This window comes from Rhinoderma darwinii, chromosome 9 (assembly GCF_050947455.1).
Source record: "Rhinoderma darwinii isolate aRhiDar2 chromosome 9, aRhiDar2.hap1, whole genome shotgun sequence".
Taxonomy (NCBI): Eukaryota; Metazoa; Chordata; class Amphibia; order Anura; family Rhinodermatidae; genus Rhinoderma; species Rhinoderma darwinii.
Genome location: NC_134695.1, coordinates 46,261,910 through 46,284,230, shown reverse-complemented (window position 1 = coordinate 46,284,230; position 22,321 = coordinate 46,261,910). Strand labels below are relative to the sequence as shown.

Genomic DNA, 22,321 nt, shown 5'->3' with positions numbered 1-22,321 from the left:
GCACCTGGAGGAGGAGGTTTGGCTGGGACTCTGTGTGCTCTTTCAACAATAAAGCATGATGAGAAGGACGTGTCTCCTAAGGTGGTTTTAAGCCATGTTTCAACGAAGGATTCTGGGGTTTGCCCCTCTGTTTTCTCAGGAAGACCAATAATGCGCAGGTTATTGCGACGCATTCTATTTTCTAGATCGTCCATTTTGGAGTGCTCAGCTTCCAATTTACGAGTGGTGGAGGAGAGTGTAGCTATCATTGGACGAATCTTATCCTCCGTCCGGGAGACTCTGTCTTCTATTTCTCCAATGCGACCCCGCAGGTTTTGCATATCTTGTCGTAATAAGGTGACGCGCTCTTTATTTCATCAATTTTACCTGTCAGCGAGGTTTTACAGGTGTTTATGGCCGCCAGCAATTGAGCAGATACTTGGCGTAAAGTAGGTTCGGGATCCATCTCAGGTTCAGTGTTATCCCGTGATTGGGAGTCGCCATCTCGCGTTTTCCCCTGCGTGGAACGTGTTGCACGAGGAGTGGAGGTAGTGTCGTCGTTGTCTGTATGAGCATATTCTTTCAACTTATCCATAGCGGGTTGAAGTTTAGATCTGTGCATGTTGTTTATTTAAGAAGTAAACAGCTAGTGATAAATTATCAAGGTGATCTTGTAGAGTAGCAGGGTAACGAATGAAGCTCCAAAATGCAGAGGATCTGCGCAGCTGAGGATGAGACAGGCTATTCAGGCCTATCGAATATTCCTTGCTAATTTTAGGAAGGCCCAAATGACAATGGATCCAGGACTTAATTGACTTTCCTGGTTATTCCTCCTGTTGCTATTACTGAGGATCACTGGGTTACAGTAGGTTAGTGCTGGTCAATACCACAGCATTTCTCAGGATCTCGGCCTCCTCTTTCACCCCTCTGCGCCCCACCTCGGTTTTCACAATCCCGTCGCGATGTGTAATGCCATGCACTCAATAATAGCCCAGTCCCTGAAGGGTGAGTGTCCGGTACCTGTTGTAACAACAGCTCCTGCTGTGATGTGTCGGTTCAAGGCCTCAGGCAGAGCAGACAGGATGTAAGCAGTGCGGTGCAGGATTTCCCTGTTGGAGGTAGTGCTCAGTGGGGACAGCTAGGCCGCAGCTGCATGCGGTCCATACTTCACTCGGTGAGTGCTCGGTGCTGGAAGCGGGTAGACGCTTCAAAGTCGGCCCGGGGATAGTCAGGGGTATAGTGGTCCTGTTCCGGTCACTCAGTACCACCAGAGCATGCTGTCAGCTCAGGATTAATGGCAGGATAAGCAGCGGTCCCCTGGAGAGCAGCTCAGGCGCGTCCGACCATCTTGCCCGCTAGCCACGCCCCCTGAGAGTCTGCACTTTAAGCTCATATTGATTATATAACTGTATATTCTATATGTTTTGGTAAACAGCTAAAATGCAAAAACTTGTGTCACTGTCAAAATAATTCTGGACCTATCTGTTTAGTTGTGCATTGCAATCAGATCGTCCCTAAGCCGTCTTTTTTCTAAAATGAATAGCCCAAAGTTTAATAGCCTTTCTGGGTACTGCAATCCGCCCATTCCCTTAATTACCTTAGTCGCCACAGGTGCCCAAAATTGTACACAATATTCCATGTGTGGTGTGAATAGTGATTTGTATAGAGGAAATCTTTGTTCTTGTCATGAGCGTCTATGCCCCTTTTGATGTATACCATGATTTTTACATGCCTTGGCAGCAACCAGCGTTAGGCTTTATTCACACATCCGGGTGTCGAATCGGCCAGGAAAAACTGCAGTTTTTCATGGCTGATTTGCACCTGTGCAGGACCCGTTTTCACAGATCCCTCATAGACTTGAGTCTATTGAGGGATCCGGGAAAACGGGCAAAAATAGGATATGGCCGTTAAAAAAACCGGCTGTCACACAAACGATTTTCCGTGTCGTCTGAATAATCCCTTACTTTGAGAGCAGCAACCTGGGAAACTCAATACATCAGCGACCATAAACTCATTGCAGGGGTAACGAGTGAAGACTAAGGGATTGTTAGACTCGGCCCCACATTTTGCTAGCACAAGTTTGAATGAGGTTCAGAGGGTTCACTAGCCAGGTTTACAACAACCTTAGGCTGGATTCACACGAGCGTTGCGTTTTTGCGCGCGCAAACAACGCAGCGTTTTGCGCGCGCAAAAACCATTTGACAGCTGCGTGTGTCATCCGTGTCTGATGCGCGGCTGCGTGATTTTCGCGCAGCCGGCATCATAGAGATGAGGCTTGTCGACGCCCGTCACTGTCCAAGGTGCTGAAAGAGCTAAATCTTTCAGCACCCTCGACAGTGAATGCCGAACACAACAGCGAAAAACCTGTAAAAAAAAAGATAAAGTTCCTACTTACCGAGAACTTCCCGGCCGTTGCCTTGGTGACGCGTCCTTGGTGACGCGCCTCTCTTGACATCGGGCCCCACCTCCCTGGATGACGCGGCAGTCCAAGTGACCGCTGCAGCCTGTGATTGGCTGCAGCCTGTGCTTGGCCTGTGATTGGCTGGAGCTGTCACTTGAACTGAAGTGTCATCCCGGGAGGTCGGACTGCAGTAAGGAGACAGGAGTAATCGGTAAGTTAGAACTTCGTTTTTTTTTACAGGTTCATGTATTTTGGGATCGCAAGTCACTGTCCAGGGTGCTGAACCAGTTGAACTCTTTCAGCACCATGCACAGTGAATGTCTCCCGACGTCGCGGACCGGAAATTTTTTTGCCGGGTTCGGCCAAAACGAGTTTGGCCGAACCCGGTGAAGTTAGCTTCGGTTGTCGGGGTTCGCTAATCGCAAAGACACTCCGTTTGGATGTTCGGAAACAGAAAAGCACGTGGTGCTTTTCTGTTTACATTCATCCTTTTGACAGCTGTTGCGCAAACACGCAGTTCGCACGGAACTGCTTCCGTGCGACATGCGTGGTTTTCACGCACCCATTGACTTCAATGGGTGCGTGATGCGTTGAAAACGCTGAATCAACGGACATGTCATGAGTTTTTGGCAACGGAGCAACGCTGCGCAAAAAACGCTGCCATGTCTGCACGGCCCCATTGACAAATATAGCTACGGCCAACGCACGTGAAAATCACGCGCGTTGCACGCGCGTATTTTACGTTCGTCTGAATAAAGCCTTAGTTTTCTTATTTACTGATATAAATGAGAAATTCAGCATGGGCAGTGTGCTATTGATAACCCCAGTGAAATGAATTGCTCTCCTGTCCATATACCTAATGGTGGTTACGATGGCATGAGTGGAGGGAACATGAAGTCTGACTACAATATCAATGTTTCTGTCCCTGATTTCTCTGCACCTCGGTATATACATAAATGATAATACCGGACATCTTTTCAATAATGATTTGGTGCCGGGTAACCCTCAGAGCTTTGTTTCATACACAGAGCTTTCCATGAATAAATGAAACATCTCCTTTAATTATTAAGCCTAAGAAATAAATACACTCTGGCCCTTGGGTGATTTTAGGACATTATGGCTTTATAGCAATGCCATATATTATATATATCAATGAGGAACGGACTCCATCTATAAATAATGAAGAGAATAGATGTATTCATTAAAAAGCATAAAGGCCGTCACAAATAGTGTTTAGAACTGCACAATTTTATGGGTTCCAGTAAAAGAAACTATTACTATATTTCAGCTATTAAAAGGTCCTATCATGCTCCAGCAAAGAAGCTTTGAAATTTTCATGCTTGACTTCTGATGACCAAACCGCGTTATATTCTTATTCCCACAAAGGTTTCATGCAGAGAGAAATAGACATAATGCTGGAGGACACCTGATAAACTCCGGCAGGTTATATATTACATACATACATTATACTGCGGTCTGCAATACGAAGAAGAACAGGAAACCATCATATGAAGTACCCAGATTTCTCTTAGAAATCCCTGGCACATACAAGGGCCTATGTACCATAGGGGTAGCCCCTATTAGGCCCATGCAGCTCAAATTGGTCTACCTTTCCCTTTATGTTTTGTGCGTTACCCCATCACCCTTCTCTTCTATAAGATGTGGCAGGAACAGCAGGTACTGCCCTGCACGTAAAGGCTATGTAAACATTTGAACACATTTTTTTCTTAATAAAACAATGTATTATGGCGTTTTAAGCTACTTTGTAATTTTTTTTTTCACTTTTTGAGATACAGCTTCTAAGCTGTATCTTGTGTTCAAACCCGAATCCGTTAGGTCAGCAGGACTGACTGCTTCAGTGACAGCGGGTCCTGCCTGTCTCCGACACGAAGGGTCCAGCTATTATGGTTTACATCTACGGTCATAGGTTACATGTGATCGATAACAGGTGGATCCTGCATGTCAGAGGCACGCAGGACCCGCGGTCACTGAACCCGTCAGTCCCGCTGACTTGATGATTCGGCTCTGCACGCAAGATACAGCTTCTATGTATCCGGGATACATGGAAGCCAAAACTGAAAAAGTTTAAATATTTTTTAATAAAAAGTAATTACAAAGTTGCTTAAAACACCATAATACATTGTTTTATTAAAACAATAATGTGTTCAAAGGTTTACATGGCCCTAATAGTGAGTCCCTACCTGCGGTGGATGGGGACTAGAAGGCAATTTACTGAGAAAGTATGTGTGGAGCAGTAAAAATATCAAAGATCAGAAAAATAGGAATATAATGAAAGTTAAAACAAAAATCAAGATGCATATCGGTAAAGACAGAAAATGTCACCTGTTCACTTTAATCTTTATCATCCCTTTGGCCATTTGGAGCATCATCAGATAAAGCATGTTTCTTTTCGCCATGGCACATGGGGCTTACTGAGGCATACCCACTTCATACCTTGAAAATATGTTTTTCTTTGCTATCTGATGAACTGTAACAATATACTTGAACAGCAGATGGCGCACTAAATAAATCCTATGCGTTGAATCCATATGCCATATCATGCATACGCAGTTTTGGTAATGTGCCAATCTAATAAAGAACATTTCTGTCCAAGTATTACACACATTATGCTACAGTATGATCTGGACTACAGGGAGATGTAGTTCCACAACCTGCCTGATGTGACCAAATGTCACCAATCCTTGAATCTTTGCCTTTTATATTCTACAAACATCATAGGATTAATTTTTTTCTATTATACCCTTTGAAAGTTTTACATTTTATACATACAGAATTGCACATACAGATGTAGCCCATCAGAGACATTTATGACATATCCACAGGATATGTCATAAATGTCAGATAGATGCGGGTCCCACCTCTGGAACCCACACCTATCTCTAGAACGAGGCCCCCTAACCCCGTTCTATCGCTCTTTGTTGTGGCTGAAGTGTATGATTTACGACCATGAATATAAAAACAGCGTAGCTTGCTGGGCTACGCTGTTTCTGTAAGTCCCATAGTAGTGAATGGTAGTTACAGAAACAGCATAGCATGCTACGCTTCAGCCGCAACACAGGGCGATAGAATGGGGTTTAGGAGGCCCCGTTTTAGAGATAAGTGCGGGTACCAGAGGTGGGACCCGCATCTACCTGACATTTATGACATATCCTGTGGATATGTCATAAATGTCTCTGGTGGTAAAACCCCTTTAAATACACACACGGTGTCTATATCCTTTATCTTTAATTTTTCAAGATAAAGATGGCTACATCAGTAACATAGAATTTTCCAGCTTTCCCTGTTTTGGAGATAAAACTCAGGACCTTTCTGTATAAATTGGGGTCTGCAAGTAGTTGAAAGTAAATCTCTAAACGCTGTAGAAAAATGTAATCTGGTAACATGCTATAAAGCAGAACCTATTGAGTCCTATGGGATTAGGTCTTGTGAGGCCTCACAATAAGTCTAAATTCAATCGACTCCATTTGTTCATGGAGGTCAGTACTAAAAATTGATAGAATGAAGTGCAGCAAGCTGCCATATCAACAATATTGTAATATAAAAAGATTGATTGCGTTTTTTATATGAAATGTTTTAAAACATACATTTCATAAAGATATTACTGCTGCAAGTCTTATAAAGCCGTCATCAGACATGTATATAGATAGACAGATTATACAGGAGAATAGAGCCCAGGGGTGGCATTGAAGCTCTTCTGAGGGCAGTACAAAAGAGCACGTATAAAAGATGATACGGACATATCTACATACAAGACACAGGGTACATAGGGTACGGAGCACAGCTGGCAGCAGGAGGACAGATCAAGTGGGTCAAGTATTCATTTCTCAACACCAAACTCCTCCACGTGTGTTGAAATTGTAACTTATGAAAGAGTGGCGCTTCAAACCGCGCAAGATAGCAGTAACCGATTAGCATATCGAGGACACAAGCTGCCATGCCACTATAATTTATGGTTGTAATTATCTATTCCAGCTCGTCAAAGAAAAAAAAAATCCCTACGCCACAAGTTCTGTAATCAAAGAAATCGCAGAGCGTGCCAAGCTGGGAGATTAGCACTGATTTTATGGGAATCCAGCGCCTGCCAAGATGTAAGGATCCTAAAAAAAAAAAAAAAAAAAAAAAGCAGCTCAGGAAGATGCTGAGAATTAAAGAAAAATGTAGAAAATCAAGAAAACTTTAAGCAGATTAAAAATAGTAATAAATATTGAAATGAGTGGCGCTGTGTACATCGTAGCACATACCAGATATAAACGTATCTGCCTACAGTAATTTCCATGGGGTAATGGTCGCATAAAGAGCCCCACATAACTCCTGCCCAAGCAAACCCTTAGGTCATGGTGGCACCAATCGTCTGTCCTGTTTATCCGTTACTTTTTGTCTAAGGTGGTTCAGTGGTCCCAGATCAGTTACCCATGGGTCAACGTGTGTTACATCATGTACCTTAAAGTTTTCACTGATTAATTACTTACCATTCGTTCCGCTTACTTACACTTCTAGTATCCAAGTAGGTGGTGGTACCCTTAAGTAGGTGGTGGTACCCTTAAGTAGGTGGTGGTACCCTTTTTTCATCTAGTTTGTGGTCATTATCCCTACTCATAAGAGTGCTTTGGATAGGAACACTGGGTGCCCAACCTGTTTTTTTGTCGGTACCAAGGTGCACATTCCATAGAAGCAGATCATGTGGCTGCTATGAAGGTCTTGGAGAGAGAGAGAGGGGGTCCAGCACTTTTTGGTCCCATCCCACTTGCTACGGTGTGGTCAGATTTTCAGAAGCTGGGCAAGACTCACCTCTCTAAAGGAGTTGTATTGTTTGCACATACGGGTGTAGGGGTAATTGGCACAAGGGTCATTGAAAGGTTCTGGGGGGCAAACAAACACTTCCCTTCTGTCCTGGGTGGTAAAACCCAGCATCATAATGGTTGGTATATTTTTGCCATAACTCCTTGGACAGACACTGACAGACAGACAGACAGACAGGCGCGCGCGCACACACACGCACACACACACACACACACACACACACACACACACCCCATTTAATTCCTTTTAACACAATTTAATTTCCTTTTGCTATAACATAAAATCTGGATTCCAATACAGATGAGAACTTCCTAAAATATTATTTAACTTCTACAATGCATTTCAAGTTTTTAATTAGACAAAGCAGAAGAGTTAATTTAATTTGTACATTCTTCAGTAGTCCTAATTGGCCACTAGGGGGAGCCAATATAACTCTATATTTGATCAATATGCTGTTTATTATTTTTAAATCTACATCTATCTGCTACACGAATATAACCCAACCTTCATTTCTTGCTGCTGTACCCCCCCCCCCCCCCCCCCAGCCCCTTCATTCATTTTGCTGTGGGTATTTCCATCCTTACACTTGTTCTTAGAGGGTTGAGAAAAAGTCTATAGTACAAGATAATGAATCTCCTGTGACAATATCCATACACGTAGCATAAATGGTGGCTAGTGAAATGAAAATCAAGTTGCTAGGTAACCTAGCAAAAATAATACATAATACATAATATGCTGACTCCACATGCAATTAGCTCCCCTAGTGGTGGCTACATGCAGATAGAATTATGTTATTTATCAAATCACAAAAAAAGAGCTCCCTATACCAATGAATCCCATCCTTATTACTATAGGGGTAGGGTTGTCACGATACCAGAATATGGACTTTGATACCGATACTTTGTGTAGTATTGCGATACTCGATACCAAAAGGATACTTTGCCAACAATAATAATAATTTTAAAAAAAGTTCTTCCATTTTCTGATGTGAGGCACGTGGTGTGATGAATTTTGTACCTCCATGTGCCTCACATGAATAGGAATTAACCCTATCATGTTCCTCAGTCATAATGGACAACATTGGGTTAATGTGTGAGCTACATGATGGGGTTAATTACTATTACTGTGAGGCACATGGAGGTTCAAAATTCATAACACCTCGTGCCTCACATTAATAAGTGAAAGAAAACTGTTTTTTATTTGAAAACAGCGTAAACACGAATGACGCTATAAATTTGTTATTATGGTTGCGACGATATCGAATATGTGTATAATTTATGTATTGAGACTGTTTATTGTAAAAAATGTGTTGTTGTTTTTTTATTTAACATTACCTATTTTTTTTTACTTTAAGGTACTGGCATATATCTATATACTGATAGTACACAGGCAGTTGTTAGGGCATACCTCAGTATGCCCTAACAACTGGAAATATGATCAGACAGCCCTGGTGTCCTTCAATGGACCCTGGGCTGTCTGTCCATATATGGTATGTCCCTCGATCACGTCACAGGGATTCCCCCGTGATTCGATCCAAAGGGCATCCCCCCTTCTCATTTACCCCTTGAATGCTGTAGTCAGCTTTGATCAGAGCATTCAGGGGAATAATGGCAGAGATGAGAGGTTTCTCTGATCTCCGCCGTTAGAGCGGGGCTGCGGCTGAGTAATACAGCCATTGCCCCACTCCTGACAATAAGTGTACGTGTGGTCAGTAAGAGGTGATGTGGCCGGCGCTGCACTAAAGAGCAGCGGCGCAGGCACTGAAGACAGAACATGGGGGTGTTCTGAGGTGCGCCCACCATGTTCTGTCTTCAGTGCCGACATCATGCTGACCACGTGCGCACTTGTCAAGACTCAGGAGCGGGGCAATGGCTGTATTACACATGTATTACACAGCCGCAACCCCGCTCTAGCTACATTCATGCGTTACTCTATTAAGCACAGCTTAGTATCGAAATACATGAAATAATGGTATTGAACCGTTTCAGGGTGCACAGTATTGAAACAGTATCTAAGTTTCAGTGCATCGTGCATCCCTATATAGGGGAACCCCTGAAAAATGTTTCCATTCCCAGGGAACCCCTGCTCCAAATGCTACCCTAAAGCAGCTTGGTTTAGCGGCAAGTAAAGTATTCTATAATCTATATTTTGGCCAAGATTTGCAGACTTCTTTGCCTGTCCTCGTGCTAAGCAGGCAGAAATAGGTTTATCTTCCCTACTGTAGAAGTGACAGGTCTGCTGTCTTCTGGGAAACGCTGGTTGCAAAAGGCTGCCCTATACAAAAATATTATGAAATGAGTCCACGCCAGTAGTGTGGCTGAGCTGTAATACCAGAAACAGCCCTTAGACAAGAGTGGCACTATTTCAGGAAAAGATGCCGACGCTTTTTTTCTAATCACAGAACCTTTTGAATACATAACTGGGTCACAATTGTCAAATCAGATGGTCATTAAAGAGAACCTTTCACCTGCGCATACATGTGCAGCTGAGTGAACCATGTTATAGGCAGGGCTGCACAAACCTTGTCTCACTTTAAAACAAAATTCCAGCCTCCTTCGTTATTAAGAGATCGGTGCCATTATATTTGGCGCCCGATATGTAAATAACCCCCTGAACTGTTAATGGGGGCGTGTTACTTATCGCTGCCTGTGACACTGTCCAATCAGCTACGGAAAGTCACAGCGGCTTGCGCTGTGTGATCTCTTTCGCGAGATCACACAGTCTTGTCGTCCTTGTCTGCTGAGACCTGAAGAGTGAGAGCGCGCCCGCACGCATGCGCGCACGTTCTCTTCTATTCAGCTCCTGTCAGACAGTGAAGGAAATACTGTGTGATCTCGCGAGAGAGAACATTTGCAGGAAGAAAATATTGGTGGACCATAAATGGCGCTGCTGGTAATAAAGGTAGAAGCAGTTCCAGTGTTTTGAAATACAAAAATAAATAATTTATTGCAAAAGACTACGCGTTTCAACGCTGAACCAGCATCTTCATCAGGCCAAGTGACTGGCTGCAGCGGTCTAATAATACCTCTTTCATTATAAGGCTGGGTTCACACGACCTATTTTCAGACGTAAACGAGGCGTATTATGCCTCGTTTTACGTCTGAAAATAGGGCTACAATACGTCGGCAAACATCTGCCCATTCATTTGAATGGGTTTGCCGACGTACTGTGCAGACGACCTGTCATTTACGCGTCGTCGTTTGACAGCTGTCAAGCGACGACGCGTAAATTGACTGCCTTGGCAAAGAAGTGCAGGACACTTCTTTGCAACGTAATTTGAGCCGTTCTTCATTGAACTCAATGACGAGCAGCTCAAGATTTACGAGCGTCCCAGACGCCTCGCATAATACGAGGAGGAGCTTTTATGGCTGAAACGAGGCAGCTGTTTTCTCCTGAAAACAGTCTGTCTTTTCAGCCGTAAAAGCCTCTCATCGTGTGCACATACCCTTAGTCTACAACAGCATTGTGCCTGTGCTAGCACAATGCCAAGAGGTGAGCTCAATTGACTTTCCTCTGTTTTATTCCATTATTTTTGGTGATTTGCACTATGTGGCGCCGTGCATTTTTTGCTTTCTTCACCAGGCGAGAGAGAACACACAGCACAAGCAGCTGTGACACTGTCCCTAGCTGATTGGACAGTGTCCCAGCGATAAGTAACACGCCCCCATTTACACGCACCATTGACCGTTCAGGGGGTTATTTACATATCGGCTGCCAAATATAACGGCACCGATATCTAAATAACAGGGGAGGCTAGTCTTTTTTTTTAAAAATGAGACAGGGTTTGTGCAGCCCTGCCTATTGCATGCTACACTCAGCTGAACCTGTATGGGCAGGTGAAAGGTTCTCTTTAATCACATCTGGATGTGATGTTCTGGTGGGCACATACTTTGTTGTACCTCCTAGTCTATCTAAAAAAATAAAAAACAAGCCACACGAATGTCAATAAAATTTTGCTACAGCCAACACTTTACCCTATAAAGTTTACTGAAGTTATAAAAAGTATTGTGAAATGTGTCAGTAATCGCATTACTAGCGTTATTTCCTCCAAAAGAAATTATGGTGTCAATAACCACAGTCAAAAAATAATGTGTTCAATAATTTCTTGATTTTAGCAATTCCAAGTAAATCTAACAAAAACACTTGAGGACTGTGGTTCTTATTTGCATTTATTTTTCCTATAATTAACTTTCTAGTAAACCTTACATCATGGTTTGTGTGTAGCAGATGTTGGTCGGGAAGGTTCAGTAAATCATACAGTGAAATCTACCATCTCCAGGGGAGGCATGCACAGTATTACATTCTCCATTGAAGCATATACTACAAATCCTGCACCCATGGCCATAGTGTAAACAAAAGCATAAATATTATGTAGAGATTTACAATAATTACCCGGGTATCCCCCCGCTAACTCCCTAGGGACAGAGCCAGTTTTAGATTTAAGGACCAAAGTTATTTTTTTATTTTTATCAGTCAATATTTCTCGATTTTTACATTGACATAGCCGTATAGCAACCTTTTTTGCCAGTTATGGATTTTTAGGCATTAATTTGGGGTACATATACAGTAAGTTACATATAACAAGCACCTGCATCTGTGAGAGAATATCTAACGTACGCCCTAACAGGCAATGTTGCAAGCCCTGGGGGCCTTGGTTAGCGGTCATCTGGATATATGTGTAAGTCGAAACTGATGACGTACATGCGGGAAGGAGTTGACGACTAGACAACATTACCTACTTTGGGTATCTCTTGATGTTACGGCCTTCAATTTGTTTCTGTATTATATTGATAGAAATAATTTTGATTTTTTAATAATCAGTAAAGTGTAAGAAATTAAATGCAAACAAAATAACACTTTTTCACATTTGTACAATTTTTTTTTGAAAAAAAAAAAAAGAGTTCCAAAAAGAGTGTCTCTTCCAATATATTAAGTTTATTGTAACAAATAATATGTGGGTTTAGGACACTTGGGGCAGGACTAGTGCTAGGGGTAGTTTGTGTGGCTTTTTTCTACTTTATTATGTATACATATTTACTATATAGACCCTGCAGTAAAAGGGGCTTTCCACCATAGGAATTTATGGCCTATCACAATGATAGGCTATCACTTCCTTATCGGTGATGGTCTGACAGCCAGGACTCCCACAAATATTTAGAATAAAAGGGCTTCTCCCCGGATTTTTCTATATTTGGCGACTCACCCAGCCACTCACAGTGCGGGAGCTATTACACAACCCTATTCACTTGAATGAAGAGGTGTTGCAGTAGCGCTGACTCATCTGTTGTTCAGAGTACTGTAAGGCCAGGTCCAGGAAATTATCTGCCACTGATTTTGCCACGAATAAGTGTCAAATCCGAGGCAAAATCTGCATGTGTTTCATGTGGATTTTGTCACAGATTTAGCGCGAATTTCACCCTATGCATTGCCACGGGTGAAATCTATGGTGAAAATTTCTGGCAATTCCGCCACAGAATAAGTATATTGCCGTGCTGAATTTTCCGGTGATCGGGGTTTTGAATAACTATGTACATGTACAGGCCTGGCCTTAGGATAGATGGCGCCCGTGCTTAATTATCTTTCGGCGCCCCACCTCATCATAAAAAAAACACCCCATAAAAAAGTATAATGCCTCTGTAGTGCCCCACATACAGTCTAATAATAATATTTAATAATATAATGTATTATAACCCCTTGAAGGACACAGTATTTTGTACTCTAATTGTGCCCCCTAAGTGCCACACACAGTGTATTGCCCCCTGTAGTGCCCCTACACAGTATATTGTCCGCTTAGTGGCCTCCGCACAGTATAATGCCCCGCTGCCCTGGCTGCCACACACAGTCCCCCCCCCCCCTTGTAGATAGTGCTCCCCTGTAGATTGTGTCATACAACCTCCTCCTTGTATCACTCCAGGCGGCGAGAAGGATGAGGTCATCCAGGGTAGACGGTAGATCTCGGGCTGCAAGCTCGTCCTTAATCTTAGGAGACAGTCCCTGCCAGAATGTAGCCACCAGGGCCTCATTGTTCCACAAGAGTTCTCCCGCCAGGGTGCAGAAGTGGAAGGCAAACTCGCCCACGGAGGTGTCTCCCTGGCGTAGGTTCAGCAAGGTGGCGGCTGCAGACGAGACTCGGCCAGGCTCCTCATACACCGTGCGAAATGTCCGGAGGAACCCCTGGAATTCCCGGGTCTCTGGTCCTTGTCTCTCCCAAATAGGATTCGCTCATGCAAGGGCCCTGTCAGTGAGGAGAGAGACGATGAAAGCGACCCTTGCACCATCAGATGGAAATGCCCTTGCATACAGGCTAAAGTGGATCTGGCACTAGTTCAAAAATCCACGGCAGGTCCTTGCGTCTCCATCATAGCAGTCAGAAAGTGGCAAAGAAAATTGTGTATCAGCATTGCCAGGAGGTGTAGTCGGAGTATCAGTACTGCCAGGAGATGTAGTAGGCGGATCGGCAGTTTGCACCTCTAGCCGACATGCAATAATGTCCAAGATCTGGAGGAGTTGGTCCTGTTGAGACCGGGGGCCTATAATATCCGCCCACATCTCTTGGGACATCATCATGGTCTTGGATTGACCAGAGGGGTCCAGGGCCTGAGCGTATTATCACGTTGGGTACGTGGACCCACTGGACCATACCGCCTTGACGGTATGGCAGCTGGCCAACAGGACACAGGTCACAGTCTATAGTTCGTATAGTGTACCTGTGGTAGCTCAGACAGTAGCAAGACAGGCTCGGCTGGGACTAGGCAGCAGGCAGGTGTCAGGCGTGGTGTAGCAGGACAGGTGTAGTATACAGCACGATTTCAGCTCAGCACGGCACTTGACCAGGATAGAACGGGATACAGGTTACAGGTAGCAGGATTGGGAAACACTGGGAACTGGGAAACACTAGGAGACCATTTGCTTAGACAGACTTAGGGTACGACAACAACGCTCAGGCATTTTAGGAAGGGGCTGGTCCCTTCTTATAGTCCAGGGTGCTCATGGGCTAATTTAGTACTAATTTCAAGTGCGCGCTGGCCCTTTAAGAGCGGGCACGCCCTACGGGACCCGTCCGGTAGAAGTGGAAGTGAGCCCTGACATCTCCTGAGGAGGAGATGGGGACCAGCGCTCACAGTTCCATGGCTGCGGGCGTCAGGAGGTGAGTGAGCCTGACGGCCCGCGGCCATGCGCATGACATGGCATTTGTTGCGGAATTTTACTGACCCCATTTATTTAAATGCGGAATATCCGCAACAAATCTGCAGCAACTCCACAACATAAACTGCGATGTTCCGGATATAAAATCCGCACCGCGTTTAATTTATGAACATTTTCTCTCATTTTCTTTTGCTGCAGTGTGTGGACGAGATTTCTTCAAATCTCATCCTGCTATTGTAATACATTGCAGATTTACTGGCTGTTAATCTGGAGGGGAAATCCGCAGCATATACGCTACGTCTGAACATACCCTAAAGCTACATGCACACGTTGCGTAATTCGGTGCAGAAAATCTGCATCAAAACTGCAAGTAAACACAGGTAAATCGGCACCTAATATTGCGCTTTAAAAAACTGAAGGGGAAATTCAAGATAGATTTACATTCTGCAGTTTAAAAAATACGCACCGCGGGTCAATTTACGCGTGGAAAAATTCTGTAACGTGTAGATGAGATTACTTAGAATCTCATGTGCGTTCCTGGTACTGTATCAGGAAAACACGCACGTAATACGCATCATGTGCATTTGGCCTAAGAGTAAGTGCAGACAAGTGCAGGGAATTTTTGCAGCGTAACATGTGGATTCTGTTGCCGAGGCTTTTGATTTAAAAATCCGCAGTATGTCTTGAATTCCGCCTAGCTTTTTTCTGCCACATGTAAAGGGTGTTTTTCTGTTAAATCTTGCAGATTTTCTGTGAAAATCTGCAAGGTTCGAGCTCACCATTAGAATGCCTGTAAATACAAATGGACTCTGCCATACTATAATTTTACATTGCAAATCCCACTAAAATGTCTTAAACCTGAATATCACTGCATGATCTCTGCATGGTTAAAAATATCTATTTGTCATTGAAATGCCGTGACATTCTGAAAAACTGACTTTTGTGCTCAGAAACTCAGGAGAAGTAATTTGGCATCAGTGAGCAGTGGCAGCACTGGTTACCCAAGCCATCATTGAGCTCATGCTGTAATGTTCCCACCGGTGCCAAGATGACGGGCTGCACACACCATCTGTTGCCTCAAGCAGTCAGCCCAAAGAGAGACCGGAGGGTGCACACACATTTATAAATCCAGGCAGGTGTATACACCCGTATTAATAAAAAACACCACCATCGTGGAGTTACACTGGTAAAAAAAATAAGACAGCACTTCACCCCTTGAGCAGGTGATCAGGCACAGATCCAGTATCATGTTCTGCAAAGAAAACGGTCTTGCTAATAGAGTCTATTCAAAAATTACTGTCGTAAAAGAAAGATACATCACATGTGCTACATCATGACAGCAACAGTAGCCCGACAGTCAGTAAAAGCTAGAGTGGGCCCACAGACAATGACCAGTGAGGGTACCCTCACAGTCATGGCAGCAATAGTGCCCCCATAATTACAGTGCAACCACAGTCAGTAACAGCCAGTGCCCTTATAATGACCCCGCAGGTATTGGCCAGCCAGTGTGCTTTCACAGAAAGTGATCAATCACAATGCCCCACAGTCAGTGACAGCCAATATTCTCACAGACACTGATCAGTCAGAAGCTGATGCCCCCATACTAACAGGCATAGTGGCCCAGTTAGTTACTGCCAAAGTGCCCCCATAATGATAGCCAGGGTGCCCCTATAGTAAAAGCCAATTCCCCCCCATAATAAAAGTCCGAGGAGTACACACAGTATCCCTACAGGCAGTAGACAGCCAGGGTGCACCCCCTGTAATGACAACCAGACGGTCACCACATTTAGTCATAGCCATTGCACCAAAAATGGCATCCGGAGTTACCACAAAGGCAGTGACCGATCAGAGTGCTTACATAGAGTGCTACTACTGTTTCATATGTTTGCATTCTTTTTGACAGTATAGAGTAAAAAAAATACAACTATCTTGCCCAAATGTTTTGTAAACCTACAGATGACCTAATATAATGTGCTCTATACTGGTGTTCTTTAATTGGATAAGAACAGCAGAAGCCTAGACAGAGGGGCCGCTGTGGATTTAGTGTTTTTGGACTGTGCAAAGGCATTTGACACTGTCCCTCATAGTCGTCTAATGGGTAAATTAAGGACTATAGGTTTAGAAAGTATAGTTTGTAATTGGATTGAGAATTGGCTCAAGGACCGAATCCAGAGAGTTGTGGTCAATGATTCCTACTCTGAATGGTCCCCGGTAATAAGTGGTGTACCCCAGGGTTCCGTGCTGGGACCACTATTATTTATATCATTAAAGGAACAGTGTCATCACAAATTATTTTTTTATATGTTAAAGATGTTAGTGCTTTATTAAAAACGTTTATATTCATTTGTGTGTTTGTGTTTTACTTTTTCTTATTTTTACACTTTTTCTTCCCTATGGGGGCTGCCATTTTTTGTTCCATTTCTGTGTGTGTCGATTAACGACACATACAGACATGGAATACGGCAGCCACAGTCCCATAGGGACTGCGAACGGCTCCCGTCCCATTGACTGCAGTGTACGGCGTCTGTGTGGGAACTGCGCATGCGCCGCTCCCACACAGTCCTATTCGAAATTGGCGCCGTCCGGCGCCATTTTCCTGTGGACCGGAAGTCGCGGCCGGACAGTAATATTACTACTTCCGGTCGCGGCTTCCGGATTTGTGCACTTGCGGCAGCAAACGGAGCGGACGGGCCGGAGGGAGCCGCGGCGGCAGGAGCAGGTAAGAGATTTCAATGTATGTTCGTGTTTGTGTGTGTTTACTACTGTATGTAAACCTACTACACTGTGGGTTAGCTCAAAAAATGGCGACACACAGTGTAGGAGGTTACATCGTTCAAACCCCTCGTTTATCCCGGCACTAGCCAGGATAAAGGAGGGGGGGATGCTGAGAGCTCACTAGAGCGAGGGCTTTTAACAAAATGTTGCAATGCTGCAATTTTGGGAACAGCTCCATCTAGTGACCAAAAATGGGTAGTATTATAAATTAGAAATAATTTATAATATTACCTGGACTCGTGCAAAAAAATAAAAAAAATTTGAACAGTGTTTAATCACCCACACACTAAATGTTTAATTTTTAAAAAAAAAACATGTTTTTCAGGCAACACATTCCCTTTAATAAATGATATAGAGGATGGGATTAATAGCACTATTTCTATTTTTGCAGTTGACACAAAGCTATGTAGTAATGTTCAGTCTATGGAAGATGTTCGTAAATTGCAAACTGGTTTGGACACACTAAGTGTTTGGGCGTCCACTTGGCAAATGAAGTTTAATGTAGATAAATGTAAAGTTATGCATCTGGGTACGAACAACCTGCATGCATCATATGTCCTAGGGGAGCTATACTGGGGGAGTCACTTGTTGAGAAGGATCTGGGTGTACTTGTAAATCATAAACGAAATAACAGCATGCAACGTCAATCAGCTGCTTCAAAGGCCAGCAAGATATTATCATGTATTAAAAGAGGCATGGACTCGCGGGACTGGGATGTAATATTACCACTTTACAAAGCATTAGTGAGGCCTCATCTAGAATATGCAATTCAGTTCTGGGCTCCAGTTCATAGAAAGGATGCCCTGGAGTTGGAAAAAATACAAAGAAGAGCATCGAAGCTAATAAGGGGCATGGAGAATCTAAGTTATGAGGAAAGATGAAAAGAATTAAACCTATTTAGCCTTGAAAAAAGACAACTAAGGGGGGGGGGGGGCATGATTAATTTATATAAATATATGAATGGCACATACAAAAAATATGGTGAAATCCTGTCCCATGTAAAACCCCCTCAAAAAACAAGGGGGCACTCCCTCCGTCTGGAGAAAAAAAGGTTCAACTTGCAGAGGCGACAAGCCTTCTTTACTGTGAGAACTGTGAATCTATGGAATAGTCACCGCAGGAGCTGTCACAGCAGGGACAGGAGATGGCTTTAAAAAAAGCTTGGATAATTTCCTAGAACAAAAAAATATTAGCTCCTATGTGTAGAAATTTTTCCCTTCCCTTCACTTGGTTGAACTTGATGGACATGTCGTTTTTCAACTGTACTAACTATGTAACATATACAGCATATAGTATGTTTAGTGCTGAATTCCGGTACATTATCGGGCCTATAGAGGAAATGGTTCTGAACGCCAACCTGGAAACTATCTTACATGTGCATGTCCATCATAAACTCTGTTGTTATAATTTATTCACGGCCAATACGGACTAGTAGTTTTTCTGTAAATAAACCCCCCAAAATTCATAGATCCTCCAGCAATAATTTTTTTAGATCCAGTCCACTTTAAATAGGGTTGTCTACTACTGGATATGATGGGTCCCGTTCTGCCAGGACTCCATAACCATGTCACAACCCAGGCTGCAAGTAAATTCCCTACAACAAGCCTTCACAACACACATTCTAGGAGCCGTTTAGCTAAAAGTTAGTAAATCCACCTATACACATGATGTCTGTCATAAATGAGGCATGCATCCATCTAGTACACTTACAGCTGCCCAATGAGGAGGCAAAGCAGAAGCGTGACAGGGGGCCTGAAAGTGAAGGTGGCCCTGGATCACTGCCCCCCCCCTAGATTATTTAGTAATTGTACAGATCACCCATGTACCCTCTGAGACCAGCACTACTGGTGATTTGTATTTTATGATAAAACTCTTGATGTAATTTTTTTTGTATACTTTATAAATAGCAAGTAATATACTTACACATAGAACAATAAAAAAAATATAGTAAACGGAAGTTTTTTTATTCATGAAAAATTATATCAGTATGTAGTGCCTTCTTCCTCCCTCTATTTACAAAGTTGGTTTGGCTAAGAGAGTGTTGGTGCTCTTTCATGCCAACACAATACCCGCATTATCACTGCAGTAGAGCACAGACAGGGGAAGGAAGACAGCAGTGGTCCAAGCTGCATATGTTGGCTCTTTCCACAATAGCCAGGTTGAAGCTCATCTACCTCTCCTAAACCAACAGCTTGGAAGTTTCTACTTTTTGGCTGCACAATTAAAACAGCTAAATATGTTCAGTTCGAAAAACACATCCCTCCCAGCTAGGCAACCTGCTGCAGTAAAGTGGAGGCACGATGGGCATAAAAGTACAACATAAACCATCCAATTATTTTATACACACTATTCCGCTCAATAATACAAATAAACTTGACAGCTGTAGTTTAAAGGGGTTTTCTTACATAAGTCATAGTGACTATATCAGGTTACTCAGAGTTCCCCATATGCCAAGAATTGCAGTGTCCTGTTCCACATTCCCAGAAGAGAAGTGGTTACGCATGCACATTCAATCCCTATAAGGGAATATTCACACAAGGCAGATTTGTTGCAGAAATGTCTGCGACTGCCTCATTTATCTGAATGGGGCTTGCAGAAATCCATGTGCTTGCTGCAGAAACAACCCCATTCAAATGTAGGGAATTTCTTTTCAGTCACAGAAATTTCTGCCATGTGTGAATATAGTCTTTGGGAGATACAGGAACAGTCGGCCTCTTAATTTCCCATAAACATCTTTTGTGGAATGCCCCTTTAAAAAAGTATAAAACCTGATATTTACACTAATATCATTCACACAAATGTATGTTATCGTAGGCCCATAGGCGTATCAATTGCAGGGCCCTAGACTACGGAAATGGGGTTAAAATCTGAAGGAGAATGTTAATTAGGCTAAGGGAAGGGTTTTCTGATTACAGGCGTGAGGGGATTGGGTAATAAAGCCCATTGTTTACAAGTGGGTGTGTGTTACAATGATACATCCCTGTGCCCACCCTGGTGACTAACCATTCCATGCAGAAGCGAGGTTGAGACGTTGAGACATACACTCTGTGTGGCTGAAAATGGCATCCACCGATGATTCTACCCGCCTCCGCATTCAGGAGGAAGGTATGGGCTGGCTGCAGATGCTTCTTTTGGGAGTTGTCTGCTCTGGCGTCCATTGCCTCGGCTCCTCCCACTGCTCAGCAGAGGTCCGCACGTCAGTCGCAGACTCCTTCCCGCCTCTCCCCCTCTGGTGATCAGGGCGCCCGCCACTCTGCTGTGTGGGCCGGGCCCAGGACATCGACACTTCCAGCGAGCGGCACTCTGGCTCCGGCGCATTCTTCCGATTAAGCGCTGGAGGCCGCAATGTCAGAAGCGATGCCTCCTACGTCGGGGCCGTCCAGCCTGGGTCGGACCAAAGCTCGAAGCTCGCCACACACCATTCCCAGTTCCAGAGCGCTCCCCACTAACCTGGACTACATGGTGGCAATACCCAGGGGACCCCCACTCCCCCCGTGGTTATCTTCAGCGACAACCTCTGCTAGTGCAGGCTCTGCAGGTACTTGGTATGATGCATAATTTTTCTCCATGGCTGAAAGCGACGCTGAACTAATTCCCTGCAATCAGGAACATCTGTTCAGCAGGCACAGGGCGCCTCCTCAGCAACCACATGCTCAACTGGCTGGGTTAGCTCCGCCTCGTCCATCCCTCGGTCAGTCCTATGTTCTAGCGGTGCATGTGTTGGGCTCCTCTTCGGTCTGCTCTCGGTGCGACACGTTCCCCCCGGGGAGGTCCGCTGGTCACTCTAGGTCACGTAGGGCTGCTGGAAAGAAGAGGTCTAATCGTCAACGCCGATCTTTCTCCTCCACGGAATTATCTTCATCGGTCTCCAGAAGTTCCTGCACTGGTTCGGCCAGCGGTCGCAGCACTCCTGTGGAGCATGTAAGATGTTGGGGCATCGGTAGCAGGTCCCGTGTGGTTTCTCAGGATTATGTGCTGTTTTTTGGGTCTTCTCGGTGTGCTGGCCCATGGCCAGATGCTTGGCTGGTCCCGCGGCTGGTGCACCAATTTGACACTTTTGGAGCTTTTTCCAATTGTTGGCATGGTGGAATTGTGGTGGGATCACATGGCTAACCGGTCTATGGTTTTCTGGTCAGATAATTTGACAGCTATTAGTGCGGTTAATAATTTGACATCTGAATGTGAACCAGTGGTGGTCCTCTTGCGTAGTTTTGTTTTGCTTTGCTTAAAGCACAATATTAATTTCTCGTCATATCCCTGGGGTTGATAATGCCCATCGCTGATGCTTTTTCCCATTTTCATTGACAGGTTTTCCGCTCTCCGGATTCCGGATCCCTTTGACGGATGCTGGACCTCAATTGCTCCCGTTAATGTGGTCATACCTGGCTCCTCCTTGGTGGTCTCCCGGTAAAGCATGGAGGGAACGGTTAGGTGTCACATAGGGTTCGTGGACCCACTGGGCAGTACCGCCTCGGTGTCAAGACGAAAGCCTGGTCAAACACAGGAGACTCCAGAACAATAGAAAGAAACGTCAGGAAAATGCCCACCAGAACGATAACCAAGCTCTCAAAGGCTGGAGTGGTTCGCATAATGCGCAGAACAAGAAGAGGACAGCAGTGGCGTCCTGTTGCCATGGAGACACTTGGACCACGATTAGAAGAATCAAATTCTTAAATTAATCTTGGAGCATGGATATTATGAAGAGGCTCCCACAAATTTTCCTCGGGCCCAGAACACTTTCAAGCAATCAGTATTGCAAGCTCCCTCGGTGCCTTCTGCAGTCTACAATTTTTTCCACTTCATATTCCTCAAACGACAACATTCCTTTATTGAGGACAACAGGTTTGAGAGCAAAAGATTTCCTGGGAGGATATTGACTGGGAATGAATGGTTTGAACAGTGACACATGAGAAACTGGATGTATGATGATGGCGCCAATTGTGGACCTTGATTTATTTGTACGATATTGTAAGGTCCAATATGTATAGGTGCCAGTTTCTTTAGCATGGAGGGAAAATGAAGGATAAGTGTTGATAACCACCCAGTTTTACCTACTTTTTTTTTTTTTTTCATTTTAGAATTTTTTATTCAACACAATGTGAAATTTTTACAGGAATAGAATCACTTTTAAAACAGAATATTACAATACACGCTTTACAATACAAAATTACTTTTAAAGCTTTTACCACAAATTAGCAT

The 22,321-nt window shown here is 44.0% G+C and overlaps 1 protein-coding gene across 3 annotated transcripts in view; it reads right to left on the bottom strand.

The window, feature by feature from the left end:
* TSPAN4 (tetraspanin 4) overlaps window positions 1-22,321 on the bottom strand; it is a 446,081-nt gene that overhangs the window by 188,453 nt on the left and 235,307 nt on the right. The window lies entirely within an intron of this gene.